The sequence below is a fragment of the Eptatretus burgeri genome, chromosome 8, assembly GCF_056783735.1.
Source record: "Eptatretus burgeri isolate ZD-2024b chromosome 8, Ebu_testis_v1, whole genome shotgun sequence".
Classification (NCBI taxonomy): domain Eukaryota; kingdom Metazoa; phylum Chordata; class Myxini; order Myxiniformes; family Myxinidae; genus Eptatretus; species Eptatretus burgeri.
Genome location: NC_140968.1, coordinates 42,281,869 through 42,305,585, shown reverse-complemented (window position 1 = coordinate 42,305,585; position 23,717 = coordinate 42,281,869). Strand labels below are relative to the sequence as shown.

The 23,717-nt window shown below is 42.9% G+C and overlaps 1 protein-coding gene across 4 annotated transcripts in view; it reads right to left on the bottom strand.

The window, feature by feature from the left end:
• Positions 1–23,717, bottom strand: part of LOC147021607 (electroneutral sodium bicarbonate exchanger 1-like) — a 265,236-nt gene that overhangs the window by 231,495 nt on the left and 10,024 nt on the right. The gene's annotated exons all lie outside the window — the stretch shown is intronic.

Below are 23,717 nucleotides of genomic sequence, written 5' to 3'. Positions count from 1 at the left end.
AACTAGAATGTCTTGGTTGGATCACTGTCCACCCCCCTGAGTTAATACTTGGTGGAAGCACCTTTGGGAGCAATTACAGCTATGAGTGTTAGGATAGGTCTCTACCAACTTTTCACACCTTGATTGGGCAATATTTTCCCATTCTTCTGTAGAAAACTGTTTGGGATATTGTTGTCACATGCACACAGTGACCATTCTTTCCCATAAAGGCATGCAACTCTTTCAAAGTTGCCATTGGCCTCTTGTTGGCCTCTCTGATCAGTCTCCTCCTTGCTTGGTCATCTAGTTTGGATGGTTGGCCTGATCTAGGCAGGATCTTGGTGGTCCCATAGGCCTTCCACTTCTTAATGATTGTCTTGACTGTGCTCCAAGAGATATTCAAGACCTTTGAAATATTTTTTATACACATCCCCTGATCTGTGCCTTTGCACAACTTTATCCCGGAGGTCTTTTGAAAGCTCCTTGGTGTTCATGGTCGAGACTTTACTGTGAAATGTACTACCCAGCAGAGGAAACCTACAGGAACATCTGTTTTTACTCTGAAACAATCAGAATCACTTCAATTTAACACAGGTGGAGGCCAGTTAACTTGGTGTGTGATTTTTGAAGGTGATTGGTTACACCTGAGCTAATTTACACTTGCTATTATATGGGGGGGGGGGTGGACACTTATCCAACCAAGATATTCTAGTTTTGTATTTTTAATTAATTTTCTGATATTTGTCGAATTTGTTTTTCACTTGGAAGTTGTGGGTTATGATGTGCAAATAAAGGTGGAAAAAGTCTGATTTTTTTTGAAGTAAAGACTTTTTGAAAAGTCTGAAGTAAAGGCACGCGGGCTATTGTGCTTGGTCTCTGAGCCGCTGGTGTGGGGTTCCGTTCGTGGATTGCCTGCCGTGCGTTTGTCCCGCTGTGAGAGAAGCAATGAGGTGCAATTTTGTTGCTCGCGTCTGCACGTGCGAATAGAAGCGCCTCAATCTCAAGTTCCTCAAAGACCAGATCTGGGCAAAGTGAAAGACCACTCAAAAGGAGGGGTTTTCTTTTTATTTTGTTTTCCCTTTGTCTGCATTTGAGTCTGTGTGAAGAGGAGCCTCGACTTTAGGATTTATTTCTTTCATTAATTTTATCATTACCCTTTTGAATTATTGTCCTTTGTAAATATTTGTTTATTTTCATTAAATGTATTCCTTTTAAGAAGCTGTAGCCATGTATTTGTAGTGGGGTTCGAGTATAAACCCCCCTTGTGCTGTACTCCTCCGCCCCTCCGCCATTGGACCCCCCTTCCCCGCATGCATTAACCTCTGAGTCTAGGCTGCAGGCCTTCAGGGGAGAAGCTTTGCCATCTGTCCAGGTCGGGATTAAAACCCCCTGGACACGACAATATCGTTTTTGGCCGCATTTCTCAACGGCGAAGAATCGCTTTTACAATTTTTATTTTTTATTCTCAGATCCGAAACTTCACCAAAATCGAATCATTTTGTCCTTGGCACACCCCCGACCTATCCGACATATCATGCTGTATATCGTTTTTGGTCCTACTTCTTAATTGGGAAGAATCACTTAAAAAAATTCGGATGCAGATCTTCACCAAAATCTAATAAATTAATTGTTGTCACACACCCAAATGTCCACTAAACTTTTCAGGAATCCGTCCATAAGTTTTTGAGATACCATGCGACATATCGTGTTTGGCCCCACAACCAAAAGGTGAAGAATCACCAAGAAATTAAATTATAGTATCTGGACAAACACTTGGAATTTGTCTATATATATATATATATATATATATATATATATATATATATATATATATATATATATATATATATATATATATATATATTGTTGTGGTTTCCACCCGTTCAGCATGCAGACGACCGCCTCAGCCCAATTGCGGCCGCACGCGCCCACCGAACGAGCAATCCAGTCGTAGCTTTCCGGATCGACGCTGAAACCCAGCTACGGGTGTTTTTAACACACCATAGATCAGCCAACTCTTCTGTCCACGCGCTACAGGGTCAATCGCCAAATTATCGATGTACCTAATTATTCGCGCAGAGAGAAATGCCAGGGATCTCCACCTCAACGGGACCTGCAAGAAAACGAGCCACTTTACGCAGCTTGTTTCGTATGCGATTGCCGAGCGTTTATACATTGTCAAGTCCCGTCGGACCCGATTATCTTATCGGTGTTAAAAACCAGCTAACATTCCGAATGCTCCATAGCAGTCAATGAGAGGAAGGGACGCAACGAGCAGGTGACAATTAACAATGGGGACGTTTATTAATAACAATGGGGAACTAGGGAAGCACATAAGAACAGAACTATACCGAATATACGAAATACAATGCAATCATTTACAGCACACAAAGCACTTAACAGTTTCCGACTTATTAGGCGGGCCCACGGACACACGTACACACACACACACACACACACACACACACACACACACACACACACACACACACAAGAAATGGTGGCTGATGCCTTTAATAACAGACTCCAGCTCGGAGGACAGATGAGCTGAAACCCAGAACCTATCTCGAACCTCTCCACCCCGTGTGGTCTTCAAGCTGTTCGGACTCGGGCTCCAGCGAGAGCGAGCTGGATCCAATCGCTGTGATGCGTGATCCTTCCCGAGCTCCAGCGAATCCTCTCGCGCTTCCGAACACGTGCTGGTGAGACGAGGCACCGATCCTTCCCGTTGATGCGTCGCTTCCCCGAGGAACCACCTCCAAGATGAGGCCGATGAGTCGCACCAAGCCGGGAACCAAGCGGAGAACAAAGAGCTCCACGAACCAAGAAGAGACAGACATGTCTGTCGAACCAAGAAGAGACAGACCAGCTCAACTCTCTTCTGATGAACAAAGCCTCTCACAACACGAACCAAGAACTCCGAGCCAAGCAACCAGCTCAACTCTCTTCCGATGAATAAAGCCTCTCACAACACGAACCAAGAGCAAGAAGCCACCACCAGCAGCTCGAGCCGAACAAGCAGCTCAACTCTCTGCCGATGAACAAATCGAGGACAAAGAACTCTGAGCCGAGCAGAACCCGAAGGCCTGTTGAAAAGCCAAGCCGAAGCAAAAAAGCTTTCAAAAAGCCTCAACCCTAACCCGAGCCAAGCAGAAACTGAAGCTTTACTGAACAACCCAGCCCTCTCAACCCGAGCCAAGCAGAGTGTCTCTTCTTTATTCTTATCGGCCCCCTCCCCTGCTCCCAGCGTGACTCATGCCCTCGTGCTCCATCCCCCGCTCAACCACGGGTGGGAGGGAGTTATTTACGTCCCGTGATTCAGGACGGGGGGGGGAGGGGGGGTTCTTCCTCCTCTTCGCAGAAGAGAGGGAGGGCATCTTCCTTTGTGTTATGATCGCTGCCTAACTATTAAATTGAATCGCAGCGCACTTAATCGATTTCTGCCCATTAAACAATGGAAGGTGAGCTATCTCGGGAACAAGCACTTATCGACATAACTGAGCTAAAGGAACCTGTATGTTGAGTGCGATTGAATTCCAAATTCGTGACTATATATATATATATATATATATATATATATATATATATATATATATATATATATATATATATATATATATATATATATATATATATATATATATATATATATATCTCTTCTTCTTTCGGCTGCTCCCGTTAGGGGTCGCCACAGTGGATCATCCGTATGATCCGCATAGTGATTTGGCACATGTTTTACGCCGGATGCCCTTCCTGACACAACCCTGGTCGCCTCTTACGACACAGGGATATATATATATATATATATATATATATATATATATATATATATATATATATATATATATATATATATATATATGTGTGTCTCTATCTCATCTACTTTCTTAACAATCTTCATGAAGAAGTGCAGTCACTATAACCCTTGGGACTCATGACCAGCCATAGTCCTTGTTGGTCAAACCACATTTCTGAGTTGGCCTCCGAAACCAGTCACCAAATGGGCATCCTCCGTCTTCCAAAGTCCTTCCTTGGCACACCTGACCTTCCGTCAAACTGCAAGGCCTTCATCATCACTCGCAGTCCATCAGCAGCCCCCTTCTTGTAAAACTCCCAAAATCCAGAATCACTGCTCACCTCCACTCATTCGTTCCTCTATTTCGCCACATGTGGAACAAACTTCCACATTCTTTTCAATCTCGTTCTTCACTCCCGGTCTTAAAGACAGCTCTTCCCCACCATCTCAGTTCATATGAAATCCAAAACCGTGATCTTCTCGACTGCCATTAACTCCCCCACCCCCAAACCCACCACTTTCCAATAAATCCCCCACCCCCAAACCCACCACTTTCCAAATCCCACTTTTTTCCTGAGAGTTTGTTTCTGTATCCATCTTCTCCACCGCGTGCATCCTCCCCTACCCCTCATTCCTCCCCGCATCATTTTTACTCCAAGATTCCCTCTATTTTGTCCCTGTAAACTGCTATTTGTGTTTTTCCTCTTTCTACTGTTCCATTTGTTTTGTTGTATCCTGATCCATTCTGTGTTCTGGCTTGTTCATGAGCCTTGACTTTGTACACCAAGAAACATTACATTTAGGTATCCTGCAATCTACGTGGCTGCAACACAGCTGAGGAGTACAAAACACCACACAGGTGAAAACTGTTTTGTGTAATCGATGAAAACGAAACAACAATGACCGCACTGTGGTCAAAATCTGCGGCAAAATCCGGTCATGGGCCGATTGGGAAATGCGCATTTAAAGCACTGAAAAGATGAACAGCACGATTGGGAAACACATTTAATTCCTACTTGGAATGTTTGGAGCATTGCTATACAGTATATCGAAAAAGGCCTATGACAATTTGGACAGAAGGTCTCCTTTTCATAATACATCAATTCTGGATAAAGGACAAAATATTCTGGTGGATTTTGGGACTTTTGTGTCCAATATAACTTTTCAGGTGAGTATGTCAGTTCCTGTCCTCCATATTTCAAACTGAGAATGGAATTCCTCATGGCGGCAGTTTAAGTCCAACACTTTTTCACATTATGATAAACGACTTGTCCCTTCACTCCCGGTTTTACAGTAAGATCACTTTGTTTGTTGATTACATTGCAATGTGGATCAGGAGTAGGAACAAAATAAATACTCACAAGAAACTTCAATCCGATATTTGCCACATTGAATAATGGACCCAAAAATGAGGGTTTCAGCTCTGAGGAACAAAGTTCAAATGTATTATACAAGAAATACCCACTCTCTATGGGAGCAGTCAGGAAGGACCAATTGAAGTTGATGCTAGTCATCCCAACTTAGTGGAACAATCCTACGCCCTGAGTACAACCATCAAGTTGCAATGCATTTCTTCCCACAAACAAGAAAGATGTTGTGCATCGCAGGATATTTGTAAAATCCAAATAAACAATATGCTTCCAGGTTTTAATCGGAGAACCAATTCAGTGACCCAATATGCAAATTATGTTCAAACTAGCAGAGTAACCAGCCTCCGGGTGAGTGTAAATTGTGCATTACTTGCTGAAAAAGTATTATATAGTCTGTGCCTTGCAAGAAGACTATAGATGTTTGTGTGGTGTGCATCGAAAAGGGGTAATGGGTCTGCAGGCCTAAAGGGTCTAATGTGTCTCAGGGGTGTAAAGATGTCAAGCATCTAAGTGGTCCAAATGGTCTATAGGGCTCTATAAAGGGTCTAAGGAATTTAAGGTGTCTGAAGAGGATTTAATGGGTATAAAAGGTCTAAGGGTCAATGGGTCGAAGCAGTCCAAAGGATGTCAAGGTCTTTAGGAGTCTCAGGGGTCAAAAGGGACTTAAAAGGTCTAAATGGGTCTGAAGGTCTCTAAAAGGTTTAAAGGGTCTGAAGGGACCTAAAAGGTCGAGATGGTCTTAAGGGGTCTAAAAGGTCAAAAGTGTCTTGAGGGGTCCAAAAGGTCTAAAGGGGGTCTGAAAACTTCCAGTTCTGCTTCTTGAGTTCCGGTTGCAGTTCTTGAGTTATGGTGGTGTCCTTCAGGATCTCGACTGACCTCAAAAATAAGTTACTCGGTCGTTTTTTGCTATTATTTTGTTGTCTCCGTGTTTACTGTGCGTTTGTTATTCGGTTTCATTTTAAGACTTGTGCTGATTGGTAAGTACTCGTCGGTCTTTTCATATTGGGTTACCTTGACTTGAGTCTTGAGGCCTACCCTTTCCTTAGTGTGCACGATCGTGTTATTGTATCTTCTACTTACTACCTTCAGTTGTTTCACCTCCATCCCTCAACTCTTTCAATACCCTCTGTTTCGTGTCTTTAAATGTTTAAAAAAAAAAAAAGATTTCTATCTTTTCCCTTCTCAGTTCTCACCTTGAACACATTGTAGCCACGTGACTTCTCCACATCCTCTTCTACCTCTTTCCACATTCACCATGCACCTTCACGATCTTTTCTTCAACCTTTCCTTCACCTAATCTTTACAAAACATAAAACAAATGGTCTCTTAAAACGTTTCAACTTCCTCTTTCACACGTGTGGTGGTCTGTACTGCATCATAATTCAGGACTCTTCTTATTTTTCAAAAGACTGTTTTCAATTCGATCTTTCTTTCATCCCGTGTCAAAAAATTCCATGATCTGTTACAATGCTTCCTTCCTCCGTTCTCTCAATTCTTCTGCACTCCATCCATCTTCCAATGTATTTAAACATATCTGTGACTTACAAATTTAAAAAATGCCATTTTGCAATGCTTGTTCGTCTTCCTTTATTAAGGGTTCTTTTTTTTCTTTCCAAATTCAGTGCCAATTCACCCCATCTTCTTAAATCTACCTCCTCCGAACTCTTCACCTGGTATACCCTCTCCTTACCCCTCCCACCTTGCCCCTCATCCTACCTCCTATCTTAGCACCTCTTCACTGTCCTCTGCTTTACCATCAGCTCCTCCTCTGGTGTCCTCCAAACTGTGTGGTGCTCTAATATATGTGGGCTCCGTTCTAACTTAACAGATATATCACTCTCTCAATCAAGACACTCCTCAATATATCAAACGTGCTCTTCCTTTCCTCTCATCACACCTCCCCCTCTTCCAAATCATTGAAATCTTGTGCCTCCCCCTGTCCACTCCCTTCTTCACCATACCACGACCAAGTCTCATCCTTCCCCTCTCCCCAGTTCTCCCATCGCCCTCCAACCACCTGGCCATGCCTGCTCTCATTGTCTTCCCTCCTCTCAAAGCAACCTTCATTCTCTCCCCCCTCCAAGCTTCCCTCTCACCTTTCTCCCTCAACTCTCCCCTCTCACCCTTCTTCCTCCAATCTCCCACCTCACTCCCCCTTCCCAAAGTTGCCCCCCACCTCGTATCCACAAAGCTGCCTCTTTTCCCCACACTCTCTCTCCCTTCCAACTCATTCCTCCAATCTTCGACTTCCCTCTGCCCCATCTCTTATTACTCCCCACAGTGCCTCATATCATCACCACCGATCCATTTGTCCTCCTCCTCCTCCTCCTGATCCGGCCCTCTCCTCTAACTCTTCTGGAATCCTTGACACACTGCAATAACTCTCCCTACCTCCTCTCCCCTTCTTCCTCATCCCACCATCCCCCTCCCCTCCCTTTTCCATAACAGGATGGACTTCAAACATCCGGGGCCTTCGCTCAAACCTTTCAGATCTTTCCATAGAAGTGCCACTGACAAACCAGACATAATTGCTTAACAGAAACTTTCCTCCTTCAAGACGTCTCTGACATCCTTAGTATCTTTCCCCAGGTACTCCCTCCTCTGGTATGACAGACCTGAGCCTTGTCTTGGTGGCAGGGTTGCTCTCTTCATCAAAAACTCTATTCCACACTCAAGACGTATTCCTCACACTCCATGCACTGCCCTCACTCCTTCACACCCCCAGGAATACCTCTGGCTATGGCTTCCCCTCCACTCCCACCTCCTGTTTATATGTATGTTGTACCGTCCACCAATCAGTGATGACTCCATTTATATCTTACTCGCCGGAAACGTGGACCAACTATCCACTCATCCCAACTCTCTCTTCCTCATATGTGGTGATGTCAGTTGTCATCATGCCAGTTGGCTGGGTGTGGGTACCTCTCTCACATGCCATGGCACTTCTGTAAAGGACTTCTGCAACTCATTGGGACCGACTCAATCTGTCAACTTCCTGACGCAGATCTCAAACAACAGTACTCCATCTCTTCTGCATTTGGTTTTGCCCAATTTCCCTGCTAATATCTGCTGTTATTTCTCTGCTCCAATCGGTTCATCTGAACATATGCTTGCCAAAGTAAACATCTCTCTGGCTGTTATAAGAGAACCACCTCAGCACCGTCAAGTCTGGAATTTCACTCAGGCCGACTGGCAGCGACTTCAAGCAGCCATCAAACTTCTGGACTGGTCTCCCATTTCTACTCTCTCTGATGTCAACTCATCCTGGGAATTCGTTCAAAGAAATTTGCCCTCTCATGCACAGATTTATCTGATCTCATACATACATTCCCACAATGTCTGGAGGTCCTCAATGCCAGACATGAGATCAGAACCATCTCCTTAGATACATTACAAGCTTTTGATATGGTCTGGCACCCTACCCTGCTCACCAAACTCTCTTCCTATGGTATCCAAGGTCATCTCCACTCATGGCTCGCAGACTTCCTCTCCTGTCGCAGTCAACGTGTGGCCATAAATGGAATTTTCTCATCCCCTCTTCCTGTCCAGGTTGGCATTCCTCAAGGCAGTGTTCTGGCCCCTGAGCTTTTTCTGGTTTTCATCAATGATCTCTCTGACTCTCTAGAAAATCCTCTTTATCTCTTTGCTGATGACACACCCTCTGCCGTATCATCTGTCATCCCTCAGATCAGCAGGCAGCAACCCCTTCACTCTCTGCAGATCTGAAAAAAATCACAATCTGGTCCAACACTTGGAACATGTGTCTTTCAATCGTGACAAATCTCACTCACTATGTCTCTCAGAAGGAACTATCTGGAACCCCCACGACCCTCCCCCCAATCTACTTTCTCCACAATCCTCTTGAAGAAGTCCTTTCATTCAAGCTTTTGGGTTTTACTATCTGCCATGATCTTTCCTGGGAAAGCCAGAGATCCAAGCTGGCCTCCAAAGCCAGTCACCGACTGGGCATCTTCCATCACGCAAAGTATCTTCAGCACGCCTAAGTTCCTGACCACATCCAAAGCTTTCATCCACAGCCTGATGGAGTACTGCTCTCCCCTTCTGGGCTGGTGCTCCCACCTTACACCTCTCTCGGCTTCATGCTGTCGAAACCAAGGCTTTTAGGATCATTGGTATCTCCCGCGATGAAGCTGAGTCTTTGGGTCTCTGACTCTCTCACCACAGGCAGGTCTTCGGTCTTTCTGTCTTCTTCCATCTCCTCTCTGGCCTCACCCCCCCTGCTCTATCTGTGATATGTCCCCCCAAATATTTCCGCAGGGCACACAAGGTTCGCCAGCAACCCCTTTATAGTGAAAATACCAAAATCAAGAATTACTGCTCACCTTCACTCTTTCATTTCTCTTTTTTCCTGCCTCTGGAACAAACTCCCACACTCTCTTCAATGCAACTCTTCCCTCCAAGTCTTCAAAACAGCTATTCACCACTATCTCTTTTCTTCTCCCATCCAAAATCATAATCTTTTCTACCCCTCTTAATCTGTGTCTGGTTGTGGTGAGGATGTTGAGGTCGTGGAGAGATTCACTTACCTTGGCAGTGATATTCATGTCTCTGCTGGCTGTGAGTCAGAGGTCAATAGACGTCTGGGTCGGGCCTGGGAAGTCATGGATTCAGTGGATCATGGGGTGTGGCGCTGCCTGTACCTGTGCGGGAGGACGAAAGTCCGAGTCTTCAGATCCTTGGTACTTCCAGTCTTGCTCTATGGATGCGAAACTTGGACTCTGACCAGGGATCTGAGACGGAGACTTAATTCCTTTGGTACCAGGTCTCTTCGGAGAATCCTTGGCTATCGCTGGTCAAATTTTGTGTCCAACGAGCGGTTGCTGAGAGAGACTCAAATGAGATTTGTTACCTGCATAGTCCGTAAGCGTCAACTGTGGCTGTATGGACATGTGGCTCGTTTTCCTGACGCTGATCCTGCTGACCAGATTCTCTCAGCGAGGGAGTCTCATGAGTGGAGGAGGCCAGTGGGCCGACCACGTGCCTCGTGGTTGCAGCAGGTTGACCATCATCTCAAGTAGATGGGGATGGGCCTGGCATCTGCCTGGGGGATGGCCAGACGGAGGCCCCTGGAGTACCGGCGGAAAGTGGACGCAGCGACGCGCTGTTCTGGCACATGCTCCCATACCTGACCTGACCTCTTAATCCACCCCATACCCACCTCCTTCAAATTCCCTGCTTTACTTCCCGAGAGTCCCTGTAGTGTCCATCTTGTTTACTCCATGTACCCCGCCCCATCACTCTCCCTTCCAAAGGTCTCCTAATGTCTGTATTTCCCACTGTTTTGTGCTTTCCCACTCCTGCCCCTCTTGTTGCATGCTCCTTTTATTATACGTTCTTTGTGTTGGCTCATATACAAACCTTGACAATGTATACCAAATAGAAACAAAAACTAAATGGGTCTATAAGGTTTAAGGGTCAAGGGGTCGAAGCAGTCTAAAGTGTGTAAAGGTCTTGAGGAGTCTAAATGGCCAAAGTGGTGTAAAAGATGTAGTTTATGTCTTCAGGAGATGAAGGGGTCTAAATGTTCTTGAGGGTCTAAAAGGGTGTAAAGAGCCTCCGGGTCAAAAGGGTCAAGGGATCAAATCAGCCCAAGAGGGTCAAAATGTCTAAAGGGTATGTTCCAACAGTAGCTACAGGTCTGAATGGTCTAGAGTCCAAAGTGTCCAAAGAGGGGGGTGTAAAGGTTTTCAGGAGTTTAAAGGGTTTTAAAAGGTCTGAAGAGTGAAGTTCCAAAGATAAGAGTTCCAAAGGGTGTAAAGGTCAAATAAAGGGTTTTAAATCTGTCTGAAAGGTCGAATGGGTGTATAGGTCTTAATGGTACATTCCAATAGTCCATAATTGATAGACATAGTCAAGGTCCAACAATAAGTAACTCGATATCTGTGATCAGAAATCGATTGCAAAGGGTAAGCCTCCCCCAAATGGGGGAGGCAGCTTACCCTTAGTGATCGCCCGAGACTTAACCTTGGCCCATGATCCAAGGGCAATCCTGGCGAGCCCTCACAACAGGCTCGGACCGAAAAATCAACCAAGAGGTTTTTTGTGTTCTGCCTTTTGTAATGGGTATATCGCAGAGGATCGGCAGAGTATTGAAAGCAGTAGGAGTGAGGGTAAGTTTCAAACCTGTTTTCACCTTCAAGAAAGCTCTTAGGAGGGTTAAAAACAAGTTACCGAGGAAGGACTGGACAGGGGTGGTGTACTAGGTGCCATGTGGTTTTGGAGCCGAATATGTGGGAGAGACGGGGAGAACCTTAGGCCAGTGTATTGCTGAACACTGCAAGGCCTTTGAGTGAAACCATCCCAACAGGTCTATCATTACCAAACATGGTCTCAAACATTTTCAAGAAATTTACTAAGTCAGCAATTTTGACCTACTTAAAGTCATGTAACTGGAATGAGCTTTGTAATTCCTGTTACCAGTCAGGAGAAGAACGTTGCTGCAAAATTTCAGCCAGATCAGCCCAGCAGTTTAGCCGGAGAAGTCGAAAAAGGAGATGGATGGACAGACGGACGGTCGGTGCGCAATGATAATACCTTATCTGGAATGTAAATTCCAGATAAGCTAAAAATACTATTGCTTGGATAGGTGTCCAACCCCCTGATAATAGCAATTGTAAATTAACTCAGGTGTAACCAATCAACTTCAAAATCACACACCGATTTAATTGGCCTCCACCTGTGTTAAATTGTTATAATTCTGATTATTTCAGAATAAAATGAGCTGTTCCTGTAGGTTTCCTCTGTTGGGTAGTACATTTCAAGCAAAGACTCAATCATGAGAACCAAGGAGCTTTCAAAAGACCTCTGGGATAAAGTTGTGGAAAGGCACACATCATGGGATGAGTATAAAAATATTTCAAAGGCCTTGAATATCCCTTGAAACACAGTCAAGACAATCATTAAGAAGTGGAAGGCGTATGGTACCACCAAGACCCTGCCAAGATAAGGCCGTCCCTTCAAACTGGATGAACAAGCAAGGAGGAGACTGATCAGAGAGGCCAACAGTTTTGCATAGAAGAATGAGAAAATATTGCAAAACAAGGTGTGCAAAGTTGGTAGATACCTATCTCAACAGACTCACAGCTTTAATTGCTGTCAAAGGTGTTTCCACCAAGTATTAACTTGGGGGGGGGGAGGGTGGACACTTATCCAACGAAGATATTCTAGTTTGTATTTTTAATTAATTTTCTTAAATTTGTAGAATTTGTTTTCACGTGGAAGTTGTGGGTTATGATGTGCAAGTAAAGGTGGAAAAACTCAGATTTAATGCAATTTAATTCCAGGCAATAAGGTTACAAAAGGTGAAAATTTTGAAAGGAGGTGTAGACTTTCTACAGGCACTGCATATGATTGTAGTTTTCAATAAACCATAACACAGAATAATTGGCATATTTTAGAATGATTTGTACAACTTCCAGTAGTTTGATGTTGTTTTGGGGATAACACCAAGTTTTCAAGTTATTCTGTCCAGCGGTGCAGGAGTTCGTACATTCGTATGTATGATAATTCACACACTTCTTACAATAATAAATCCTCACTTTCACATAAAAGTAAAAATCTAAGTTGGAGGTGGCCATCCCAACTTAGTATAATGTTTCCATGCACACCCAGAGTACAACGACCACTAAGCCTCGTACTGTTATCCAAAGCCTTCATTTGTTCACACCTCGACTATGATGATCAGGTCTTTAGTGATATGTCAAAACCTAAGCATAGAATAAGTACTTGAAATCATCCCTTCTAAAGCCCCGTGTCTGCCTGGGAGCCCTCAGAAGCACTCGGGTTCATGCTATATGTGTTGAAGCTGGTGAGATGCCCTTATCCCTAAGATGGGAAGTAACTAATACACTGGACAAAGACCATCTCGACTGGAGATAACCATCCAGGCAAAGTGGTATTCACAAATTGTTGAGAATATCAAATGGGCCGTAAAGATTTTCAGAGCTCTCTCCCTTCGGGCTTGCATGTATGAGTGTGGCTGAAAGTATGGATTTGGATGCCATACCATTAAATCCTTCGAATATAGTGGCAATTTCCTCTCCCCCCTCCTACATGGTCAACACCCCCTACACCCCGTATCGACCTGGACCTTGTTATAAAGTTGCCAGAGATAGTCCTATATTTATACAGATGGCTCTAAAGACCCAAAATCAAAGAGAACAGCTGTTGCATTTCATATCCTAGATGTTAAGGTTATCAATCTCCATGTGACAAGGTTGACAAATGATCTTTCCATATTGTCAGCTGAACTATTCACCATGATCATGGCATTAGAATGGACGATTAACTTTAACCCTCCATAGTGCAATCATCTTCTCTGATGGCATTGGGATCCCTACAGGTTGGATGCAGGTCCAATCTGGTTCTCGAGGTACTACATCTGTTCAACATTTATAATTGGAGAGGATCAATTGTTCAATTGTCCTGGAGCCCTGCCAATGTAGGAAGGGGGGAAAGGATGTTTGTGATCAGGTAACCAAGAAAGCAATTTACAAGGACTGTAAAACCAAAATTCCTTTGGGCCCATCTGAACTTCTTGGTATAATTATGGAACAAGTTCTCAATAAATGGCAATATCAGTGGATCAGCACCAACAGGAGGTTTTGCTACGAGGTCCATCCGGACATCAGATCCCTCGTCAAATTCCCTAAGCTTTCCCAAAGAGACCAAATGATTCTCTACAGATGGAGACTCGTATTCGGTGATTAAAATTGTGCTTTAAATTCGTATTGACATGGGATAGGATGTCATCCTACTGAATAACATGAGTGTTGCAATGTACCCTCTATATGAGGTACCCATAATCACAGACTATTAGAGACTATTAGAGACTACTCTTGGACTATTTGAGGAATGGGAATCTGCTGTTTAGATCCTCCGGATATCTTCTGCCGTTTGTGCCATATGGATCCTCGTGTCCGCAAAGTTATATTAAAATGTCAAAGAAATTAGAGTAAAGTTTAAATTTTGTTCACCTGATAACCCTTTTTTACTTTTGACTTATTTTTGGAGTGTGGCATCTATAAAGCCTCACAGTTTTGAAGATGCAATTCTTTTTCAAAGAAGATGTACTCAAACTGGTCAGCCAATGGTCGCACGTGATGACGTCACAGAAGCGTGGGTTTTGAACCAAGGTTGTGAGGAGAAAGTTCAGTTGAGAGGTGGGACCTTCTCGGGTGACATCTGGATCAACTCACAACCAGCTTCTCCCATCCAGCCTAGAAGAGGGCGCCTTGCTCGGATCGACCAGGCCTGAATCAAGCCTCTTATTTTATCTTCCCCTTATCATTTAACCCTCTTTCTCCATCTGAACATCTGGCTAAAAAATTTTATAGGGATGAAATATTTCAATAGTCTGAGACACACAAACTAAAAAATAGTTAAATAGTTTAAAAAAATAGTTAAATAGTTAAAAAAAAAATTCGATAAAGTGTCCCTTGGCTGTAATACTCATTTACTTTAAAATATCTCTGCCAGTGAAATAGTTTTCAAATTGCTCTTACAGCCACGTCTCCGGTACTTCACTGTGGTCCTCGTCATCTGTGAATGTGAGGTCATACAGGTGGCACTTCAAATGTTGATTAAATTATCGAAAGCAGTCACTGGGGACAACATCATCGTTGTACAGAGGATTAACCAACAGGGACAAGGTCGTCACAAGGACAAGGCTGGTGTAACATTGCCCTGTGATTTTAGTTTTGTGAAGCAGAGTCAATCAACAGATTCCCTGGGCATTCCCCAAAACATTGATGACATGATATTGCCAGTTGAAGGTTTGGTGTGAAATTTATTGGATAGCCTTTGGCAGGATGAACAAAGGAAGCAATTAAAACCATTAAGTTCTAAGCTGCTTGCAAACTAGTAGTTACAGTGGAACCAGACCTTGCAACATGCCAGAGTTTGAGAGAAAGTAACAAACGTACCCACCCACTCCAACCTCCCACTTCACCAAGTAGGGATGCATCAGCATGCCATTGCAGAGATGAAACCCTGGCAAAGCTAACAGGGAATAAAAGAAAAGCAATGTCTTTATTATTTCACCCTATCTGGTTCCAGGTGTTCAGAGAACATTGCATTGAATGAACAGCAAAACAAAAACCTCCCACTTCCCTCCTTATCATTACCTTTGATCCAACACTGTGCCAATACCTTCTGGGTCATTTGTGTGACCAAAGTATAAAAATAAAACAGCTTCCGAAATACATGTTCACCCTTGTCTCCGAGTTCATACATGTGTTGCCGTGCTGTTCTGTATGTCACAAAACTCTGCACAGAGATTAACTTGGATTTCTGATTGTGAAAAAGTAGAGAGAAGTTGATGGTGTGCCATTGCAAATCCACTTGCTTCCCACCGAGAGCAAAATTTGAAAGATGGCAAAAAGTTACACCAGGAATGGCCAAATATCAAATTTTGAGGGGTTTTTTTCACGTTTCGACACCCTGTGATCCTGAGTCCTCACCCCTGGGGCATGAACCGTCGGTCAAATCCAAAAACATCGTTATATATTTAATGCGTCTCCCAATGTTGATCAGCAGATGACTTGTTGATTTACTTTTTCATAATTCAAGTGTGTACCAATTCTCATTGAGATTGATGAACCTTTGTAGTTTATTAAACTATATTTTATTTTGTTGAAATGGTCTGACTTGAATCCCTTCTGTACATGCCCCCAAAAAAGGCTGATCACTCAATGTGAATAATTTGGGTGACGAGATCAAACCGCAAAGCCAATGTTGTGATAGCATCACAGTGAGATACTGTGGTCATTTGCACTAGCGGAGACATTGCACACCCCCTCGCTTGTAACAATAGGTATCCGCAAACCAATTATCATATTTTTAATTGAAATATTTGTGGTATTGATGTAGTTTTGGAAAATCTCATTTGATAAGAGGTGCATAATTTCTTTTTTTTTATGCCATTTGTAAGAATGCGCTATCATGGCCAGTATCATTAGAGAACAATTGTTCTCTAATTTCCTGAAAGATAGTGGTGAAGTTGGTTGGCAACCAAAATGGTACATATGTACACAAACATTATCCTTGACACAAAAAAAGGATAAAAATCAAAGCAATATCTAAAATCTGGTGTGGGCAGTATCTTAAGCCGCTGTCACACCTTGACGTTTTAGCCAGCGCATGGCAACGTATCAAAATGTATGTAAAACGCTGGCAGACGCTGAACTATTTATGTTGTTTTTTTTTTTCAGTTTTTGGCGTATTCATAACGAGTTGGACGTATGTATAACGTATTGGTAATGTACACAGAACGTTTTGATAACATATAGATAACTTATACCAACGAATGCTTAGCGTGTTGTTGGCGTTCACAACGTATGCCCAACGATAGTCTAACGTATGCATAGCGCGGCAGCGTATCGCCGACGATCACGTGGCGTAGCCTATTAAAAGGCTGCCGCTCAACAATTCAAATCATAACCGCACTAGACATCGAAGTGTCAAGGCCCTGTCACACCTTGACGTTTTAGCCAGCGTATGCCGACGTATGAAAAATTTGCCGAATACGCTGGCACACGTCGAATACGTTATGGGTAAGTTTTGTATACGTTAAGAGTACGATGAAGCACGCTGGCATACGTCATAGTACGCCGAGCATGTCGACAAATTTTAAGCACGCTCAAAATGTTTAGACGTACAGTATGCCAGCGTATGACGCACACGTTCCGCATACGCTGGCCATAAGTTGTGGGCACGTTATGCGATCGTTGACACACGTCGACACACGTTACTTGTAAGTTACTCATAAGTCGAAACACGTCGAGGTAATGTTTAGCGTACCTGAAACTTATTTCTAACCTATGAGTAACGTACTTTGAACCTATGTGTAACGTATCTCCAACGCACATTGACGTATTTGACGTCTTCCGGATGACCACAGAACTTACTGAACGTGTTTCTAACTTACAGCTACCATATAATGGCGTATTGGCAGCGTTTCGGGGAATTGGTATATAAAAATGGGCTTCGCACAGGAGGAACCCATCAGTGTTCCAGACTCCATGTTTTTTTTTTTTTCTTCAGCATGACGGTGATGTTGACTCTTCGATTTCACAATGTAGCAGTCACATATGTTTTTATTTTTCGGGGAGCCGCACGGCGAAAATGTGCAATTTTATTTTTCAAACACGTAACTTTTTTAACCTTTTTGTGTGATCTGCTTTCATAATCCACCCCTCACTTCAAAATTGATAAATACTAAAAAAAAAATATGGTCCATCGACCTCGTGTTCGCCATGTTTGTTCAAGCTGTGAAGGCATAGACTGATATTTTGTGTTATGTGGTTTGATATATTTTTCACTTGAATTTTGCTAATTTCCTACTTGAATTCCTCTTTCAAAGAAGTCTGTTTAAAGGTAAATCTTTATGTATGTAGTTTTTATGTACTTTATGTGTGTGTACATTTCCGTGTGTTGAGTATGCATCTAAACTGGATTACCACAATGTCGCTTGGCCTTGGTATGTGTGTGTTGTTGGTTGCTCTTTCCATGTGCAGATTTCAGAAGGTGAAACGGAGACCTCCGAGGTCTCGAAGATCCACTTCCATTTCAGCAAGAGCTGTCACAAATCATGGACAGACCAAGGAGTAAAGTTTTGTTGTTCTCAAAGTTTTGTTCCGAAGGCTCTTTTGAGGATCGTCGCCAAGCCCTGGATAGCTTCCAACTGCAGTTCATTTGTAGTAATATTCCCAGGGATGGTTTTAAAGATCTCTGAAAGGTTCTTTTTATCATTCCCATTGCTCCAGTAATTATCACCGGTACAATTTTGGTGCTGTTCAACTTCCAGGATGTTTTCATTTCATTTTTGAGATCTTGGTATTTGGGCATTTTCTTGATATCTGCATTATTTAGGCCAAACTCGCTGGGAACTGACACGTGTGTGTGTGTGTGTGTGTGTGTGTGTGTGTGTGTGTGTGTGTGTGTGTGTGTGTGTGTGTGTGTGTGTGTGTGTGTGTGTGTGTGTGTGTGTGTGTGTGTGTGTGTGTGTGTGTGTGTGTGTGTGTGTGTGTGTGTGTGTGTGTGTGTGTGTGTGTGTGTGTGGCCAGTCATTAACATGTCATTCTCTTTGCTAACCCCACCTCCTCCCCTCACCTTTCTCTGTCTCTGTTTTCTCCTCACTCCTCCCTCATAATAAAGTGCAGCACCCTCCTCCCACACCTCTGTCTTGTCTGTTTCTCTCTCTCTCTCTCTCTCTCTCTCTCTCTCTCTCTCTCTCTCTCTCTCTCTCTCTCTCTCTCTCTCTCTCTCTCTCTCTCTCTCTCTCTCTCTCTCTCTCTCTCTCTCTCTCTCTCTCTCTCTCTCTCTCTCTCTCTCTCTCTCTCTCTCTCTCTCTCTCTCTCTGTCTGTTTCTCTCTCTCTCTCTGTCTGTTTCTCTCTCTCTCTCTCTCTCTCTCTCTCTCTCTCTCTCTCTCTCTCTTTCTCTCTCTCTCTCTCTCTCTGTTTCTCTCTCTCTCTCTCTCTGTTTCTCTCTCTCTCTCTCTCTCTCTCTCTCTCTCTCTCCACCCTCCTCGCACCTCTCCCTCCCGCAGAGTATAACGACATTTGGTGAGGTTTCACTCTTCCAACACCCCACCCTTCAACACCCTTTCCCCTTCCAAGCTCCCCATTCCCCTCTAAGCCCCTCCCTCCTCGCCCTCCCCTCTATCTCCTCACCTCTCTCTCCCTCCCCTCCCACCTCTCTCTCCCTCCCCTCCCACCTCGCTCTCCCTCCCCTCCCACCTCTCTCTGCCCCCCTCCCCTCCCACCTCTCCCCTTAATAATCCCGTCAGTGAAGCGACGGGTTGCATTTGCTCGTAACTATAATAAGTTAAAGAATATGGATACATATCTTCAACATTATAACAAATTTGTGTTTGTAAATCGTGATTTCAGAAAGCTTGGCATCAATTAACCCTGCGTTAGTACCCTGGGGTGTTTGGAAACCCCAATTTTTCTCATTGTCCCGTTTTCTATAGATGTGCGCACTAATATCCGTTTTCTCTGCAGTAGCTTCACGATTCTGTGTGTTGAGTGCGCTCAAAAATTTTCACGGTCCTGTGGGAACTCTTGTGAGAGGTAGACGTCATTTCTCAGTATGCGGAGAGAGAATACCTCAGGGTACCAACAAGGTACTGAAAAAATAAGCCTGAAATTCCTAAGGAATTCTTAGAGACAAAGAACAAATGTAATTATGACAGCATATTTGGTTTCACAGACAAAATGACACTAGTTTCATACATCCCGCAGAGTAAGAAGAAGAAAAATGTTCTTCTTGTCAGCAGCATACACTATGATGACAAAATTGACCCAAACTCTGGAGGTAAGAATAAACCAGAAATTATCAAAAAGAAGGTTCCCTGCATGCCCAATGCCCCCACAACTCCACTCATCACAGAGGGCAAAGAGATGTGCATTCTGTCCCAGGTCACGCAATCATAAAGTGAAAACAGTGTGTAACCAGTGTGGTAAACATGCGTGTAAAGAACACAGCAAGTTGACTGTCAGTTGCATTGAGTGCCAAAATACAATATCAGGTGATGAAGGTGAGTGATGAGGATGTTTCTGCTGTAGCTCATGAGTTTTGATAAATTTTGTTTTCTATTATTGTCTTGATGTATTTATGTACTCATGTACTATGAAATCAAACTGAAATTTCATAATATGTATAATCCTGCATGCGTTGACTAAATAAATGAGTTAAACTTCATGCTATTTTTGCTTACATGCTTCATTTAAAAGTTGGGGTGCTCAAATGCCCCAGGGTACTAATGGCATTAAAAAAAAACCATGGTACTAACGCAGGGTTAAAGTGGACTCATACCTTTGCACCCCAAGAGCAGGAAAATAAATTATTTTCCATAAAACAAGATTTCTATCATAAACTTCCTCATCTTTAGCCCCCGCATTGTTGTCAAAATGCTGAGGGCTGATTCGAAGCAAGGTTAACTTCCCTGAAGATCATGGAAATTACTTGCACAACATTTAAAATTAATATTTGACATTAATTTCTAAGCATCCCTCTTCATAATCTTCTCTTATCTCCTTTATACTTGAAGAACATCCAAAATGAGAACAGTTGCATGGATGGATAGCTTGTTGATGTGACAGCAATGAAAAGGTCATGTCATATGTTTTTCAATGTGAACGACCAAAACCATTTTGAAACTGTATCAACAGTCACCATCAGCCTGAAATTTGCTGAACGCTTCCAAGAGCACCACCAGAAGACAGCTGCTCTAAAGGGATATCCCTTCCCTGAGATGCATCTCTTCAGTTTGGCATGTAAAAGCCAAACTGAAGAGAGGGTGCAGACAACAGGTGCTACTCGCTAAAAATACGATGCCACCACCACTGGACCTTGGAATTGATCCAGGGAAGAAAACACCACCTTCAATTCAAAGAGCAAAGGTTTTACACTCGGTCGCAATGTTCATGTCACGTCCAGAGGAAATGGAGGCATGCATTATTTGTGCTCGCTGTTACAATGACTTACAATTGCTTGTTTTCTTATTATCACAAGGACTTATTTAAATGAACCTCAAAAGATAAACTTAAGTGGACCATAAAATGGGTTGAAGATGGATGCTGTGTTGGACGCAAAGAGAAGGATCTTTTACCTTTGGCATATTTTCATCCATATTCTTGTTTTGTCGTGAGGGTGGGGACGGTCATTAATCATATAGGATCATACAATAATTAATGGTGGGCGGATGTGAAAGACAGGTTAAAAAATAGCCATAAAATTGGTCGAATGAATGTACATGCCAAAGTACTGATATAAAGGACAGTGATACTCTTCACGTCGCAAAATACACAAGAGAGTTCAAAGAACGCCTGAACCCACACAGTCTTGAAAAAAAGGACATGGTCAGGGTCTTTTAAAACCTTGCTTTGCATTGCCAAGCATGATCCGCATTTCCAAAGAGGCACAATTTTGTCTGAATTTCGGTATTCCCCAACGCGAGAGAATGCCAGCGGCAAATTTGATTGGTTGAGATGGTGTACTGTTTTTTCCAATTACTGCTAAAACTGGAGGTTTTTGGAAGTTACAACAAGGCGATTTGTGTTCTACAGTGTTCAGGTCGAGAATTCAATTGAAATAAAATTAAGGTTTTGAAAGGCTGTAGAAAAAGAGATTTCAGAAGTTTACCGCCGTTGATGCAGTCTTTACACCGCCTTATTTAACACGTTGCGTTAGTTATTAGTGCCCTTTATGATGTCCATAAAAACAGTAAATTTCCTATTTGGAATGATGTTCAATTTTGTTTGACTGCCAGACATTCAGACAGATTAAAACGATTGCCTTACTCCTCTGTGTGCATGCATGCTTGGGATGAGATTCCGTACAATTTGTCAAGTTCAAAGCCAAATTACTGCTAAACTGCAGCTCATGTTCCAATTCATGTTCTACAGTGTTCAAAATATTACAATCAATTGAAATTAACTTGTTCCTCAATCACGGACTGACATTAGTAGACTGACAGACAGGCAGACAGAGTGAACAAATTGCTTAACCCTGCTTTTCGTTTTGCACATGGGGTAACAAGTCAAGATTTGTGCATCATCACATTCAATGAGGGAAGTAGAACAGCTGAAGTAGAGTAGAGTCAGGCTGAACTGTTTACTCTTTGTATCCCACTGATAGGCCGGATATGGATCTGGACCTGAACCAAAATCTAACCGGCTTGTTCTCGTCACCTAACCAACTCATCCACCTAGTTTTGTCAGATGCCAAGTCTGCAGCAGGCTTTGTAGGCCAGCTTTGCTATGTGATTGGCATAAAAGAGGTCATGCCTGATGGTAAGGCCAACGAGTTCAAGAGATTGAACCTGTTCCAGTGCTGACCATGGAAATAGGCAAGTGGATAAGTTTGACTAACAATCCTTCCGGTGTAATTAGGTGAGAAAATGAGATTTTCCAGGATTTAAGAACATGCTCCATTTATCACAACAGCATTGAATCAATTCCAGATCAGCATACAGTAATGAGTGAAATAATTTACTGATGACTGATGGTTATTTTGTAACGTTGTATCATTTACTGATGACTCGGCTGATGGATGGTTCGTGATGGGTTAGATCAGTGTTTCTCAACCTTTTTTGTCCCACGCCCCACTTTGATTTTCAAAAAAATCGTATGCCCCACCATGATTGGAAACACTACAGTATATACTACATATGTATTCAAAAGTCTTTCTTAAAACTTTACTACAAATTTTATTCAATTGCTACTCACTTCAATGGGAGCCCCTGCCCTTGACGCTGGCTGCAGATTTGTTTGATTCGAAGAACCAATTTTGTCAGTTTCAGCCTTAAATCACCACGTTTTGTGATTTCCAGTCAATCTCTCTTAGCTAGCAGCAAATCAGTAACAACACTAAATCCACATTCGACTAAATAAGATGATGGAAAATTTATCAACACTTCCTTTGCCAAAGTAGTCGAGTTTGGGTATTTCTTTTCGCTCTCCTCAGACAGCCACATCATGGTTCCTTAGATCTTGAAAAGAGTTTTCACTGACTCATCTTGTTGCAACTCGCATAACTCCTCTTGGTATTGCTCTGGTACTTCAGATAAATCCACCAGAAATGGCTGAGTCAACCAAGAAGGGAACTCATAGCAAAGCTATGAAAGCTATCATATATTGATTCATTAATTCTGAATCCTCATGCCCCACCAAAATATTGCCATGCCCCACCGGTGGGGCGTGCACCCCACCTTGAGAAACACTGGGTTAGATGGAAGTGATCAGCAGAGAGTGATGGGTTAGTGATTTGTGACAAATGAATTCATATAATCAATTCCAGGTTGATGTGATCGACAGCATTTCGTGACCGATAAATTTGATGGCATTTATTTAGATGAGGAACAAGTTCCATTTGCCAGAGCAGCATCTAATCAATTCCAGATAAACAAGAAGAGATGCAACTGCAGTCTGCCAAACAGAGGGATGTGGGTACTGTACGACACAACGTGGAGTTGCCTCAATTTTGAGACCGAAGGAGAGGGCTCTATTGACTACATGAGTAGAGGAAGTTATAACTCTAAGAATGAAAGTGACCTTGAATGCCACAGGCAGTGGTTGGCAAGCAAAGCAGGATGCCAGACTATGTCGAATGCCCGAGATATGTCAAAGGAGACAGACTTTCCATCTTGATTTATATTTAGGGTCTCCAAGCTCAAACCATTTGCTTATAACTTATAACTATAATAGGATGTGGAACAAACGTAATTTATTATATTTTCATCAGTGAGGGTTTCATTTTATCCTAATAGCAAATATATTGTCAAGTTTGAGGCTCCATTAACACAGTATGCCTCAGCTCTGGTACCTTTCATCCAGGGAAATTGGCAAAAGGTCTCTTTCTGCGTTTAATTGGTTCACGAGTGCCAGCCAAAGTGACCACTATATTCGTTATGTCTGTGTGTCTGTCTGTCTGTCTGTCTGTCTGTGTGTCTGTCTGTCCAGATAATAACTCCATGGACTTTGATCTGATCTTGATGAAATTTGGTTATGTGTTCGATATCAATGTCTAGTTGTGTTTTCCTGGATGA